General features: G+C 59.1%; 2 non-coding genes across 2 annotated transcripts in view; both read left to right on the top strand.

The window, feature by feature from the left end:
- The first annotated feature begins 695 nt into the window (after positions 1-695).
- LOC138944272 (5.8S ribosomal RNA) lies at positions 696-850 on the top strand. Its single transcript, XR_011448700.1, has one exon. It is a non-coding gene; the product is annotated as a 5.8S ribosomal RNA (ribosomal RNA).
- A 932-nt stretch (positions 851-1,782) lies between these two features.
- LOC138944270 (large subunit ribosomal RNA) overlaps positions 1,783-2,500 on the top strand; it is a 4,170-nt gene continuing 3,452 nt past the window's right edge. Inside the window, exon 1 of the ribosomal RNA XR_011448699.1 lies at positions 1,783-2,500. This exon is cut by the window's right edge and continues 3,452 nt beyond it. This is a non-coding gene — a ribosomal RNA (large subunit ribosomal RNA).

Raw genomic sequence — 2,500 nt, forward strand, 5'->3', positions numbered from 1 at the left:
GCCGCGCGCCTCTGCGACGACCCGAGAGAGAAAGGGAAGCCAGCAGCAGAGCGCCGTCGGCCTTTTTCGGTGCGGTCGGCGTCGTGCGAGCGGGATGGAGGAGGAGAGGATTATCCGAGACTCTCTCCTTAAGCTTCGTAGCCGCAACCGGCGTCGCGTCGCGTCGCGCGCGACCCGTTGAGGCTCGTTGCGCAAATTGCGAAATTACATGAATGCGATTCGGAGCAGAAGACGCTTTCCCGATCGCGCTCTTGCCAAGCGCAGAGTTACGATCCGGCGTTAGCGCGTACCGGTGGTAACCTACGCCCGTCCGTGCGTCCGCAACGCTCGTGAACGCGCCCCTCCCCGCACCGGGGCAGCGGTCAGCGTGTTTGTACGCGAGCGCGCGGCTATCGGACGAACGGGCGAGAGGACGGATCACACCCGATCAAGTCCGACGGTTTCTTCAAAGAACATTCCGCCCCGGCTCTTCCAAATATATATATTATTATATTATATGTACGGGGAAGAGACGCTCCGATCGCGAAACAACTTTTGTGCCGTAGCCTCCCCAGCGGTGGCGGCGGTCCGCGCGCGTGCTCGGACGCGCGCGGCCAGGCTGATCGAAGGGCCAACGATTTTATCTCTCTCTCTTCGGAGAGGAGACTAAGATGGATGAACGAAGCGTTCGTTGAACGCAAGAATTGCAAAACGATTACCCTGAACGGTGGATCACTTGGCTCGTGGGTCGATGAAGAACGCAGCTAATTGCGCGTCAACTTGTGAACTGCAGGACACATGAACATCGACATTTCGAACGCACATTGCGGTCCACGGATACAATTCCCGGACCACGCCTGGCTGAGGGTCGTTTTAGTACCTCGAAACTGCTTGCGCCTTTGCGCGCCGGGCCACCGTGCCCGTTCGCGCAAACGGTGTACGAGCGATAGTTGGACGTTCGCCCGAGACGAGCCGTCCCGAGAGGCGGCCCCTTGGCGTCGTCTGAAATAACACCGAGGAAAAGGAAGAGTGAGAGCAGCGTACGCACACACGCAGTAAGTAAAGATAGGGAGCCTGCGCGCGCGCGCCCGGAAACTGTCGAAGGAGAGAGGGAGTAGAAGACACGCGCACACACGTTGCGTTATCCCTCTCGCGGTCTCCCGGTGCGCCAGCGCGCGCTCGCGCCTCTTACGCGCGAGTCTTGGTGCGCGCCACCTTCCGCGCAAACGGTAGGAGAGAACCGCGGCGCGTCGTCGCCCGGCGGTACGCGGAGAGAAAAGAGCGAGAGAGCCCTCCTTAACGCGGGTGAATCGCGAGCCGACCGCTTGTCCGAGTCCACGAAATTCTCGAAAACGAATATAGGGGACCGGCACGCGTCGTCGTGTACTCGTCGAATCCGATTCGCCCCGTCGTATCCCATATCCGTGCATAACACACGATATGCGGAGAGAAAATTTGAAGGATGTGGGTGATAGAGATGTACGTGTACGCGCACACTCGCTCGCAATGTATCTCGCGTCCCCGGCGATCGAAGATGACGCGATCCGCGCCGATCTTATTCGTTGTTTGCAAGCAGACAACTCGAACGAGATTCGATCGGCTTACATTTCCTCCTATTAGCGGCTGCGAGCCGCGCGTGGAAGAATCGTTGTCACAAACAACACGTCTCCTCGCCACTCCTCCGAGTACAATGCGAAGCCGCTGTGCCGGCGCTGCCGCTCTCCCGACGCTCGCTCTCTAAGTGAGAAAAGAGCCGGCGGAGGAGGCGGCGCGGCCACGGTTATCGAAAACTAAACTCTTTGACGACCTCAGAGCAGGCGAGATTACCCGCTGAATTTAAGCATATTATTAAGCGGAGGAAAAGAAACTAACTAGGATTTCCTTAGTAGCGGCGAGCGAACAGGAAAGAGCCCAGCACCGAATCCCGCGGTTCCGCCGCAGGGAAATGTGGTGTTTGGGAGGATCCGCTTATCCCGAGGTGTCGCGTCGCGTCCAAGTCCATCTTGAATGGGGCCACTTACCCGTAGAGGGTGCCAGGCCCGTAGCGACCGGTGCGCGTCTCGGGAGGATCTCTCCTTAGAGTCGGGTTGCTTGAGAGTGCAGCTCTAAGTGGGTGGTAAACTCCATCTAAGGCTAAATACGACCACGAGACCGATAGCGAACAAGTACCGTGAGGGAAAGTTGAAAAGAACTTTGAAGAGAGAGTTCAAGAGTACGTGAAACCGTTCAGGGGTAAACCTAAGAAACCCAAAAGATCGAACGGGGAGATTCATCGTCAGCGGCGCTGGCTTCGCGTCGGTGGGCGATGTCCCGCGGAGTCCTCGCGGCTCTCGCGCGGGCACGCTACCGTGCGTCGATGTCCGGCGCTCGTCGTCGTGCACTTCTCCCCAAGTAGAACGTCGCGACCCGCTGGGTGTCGGTCTACGGTCCGGGTGCGGTGACTGTCGCGTCGCCGGTAAAACGGCACGCGACAAACCCCCGGTCGCCCGGCCGGCTGCTCGGCGGTACGCGCAAGGTATCA

Source organism: Polyergus mexicanus, unplaced genomic scaffold (assembly GCF_030449975.1).
Source record: "Polyergus mexicanus isolate NDT 795.1 unplaced genomic scaffold, iyPolMexi1.0 SCAF_138, whole genome shotgun sequence".
NCBI lineage: Eukaryota > Metazoa > Arthropoda > Insecta > Hymenoptera > Formicidae > Polyergus > Polyergus mexicanus.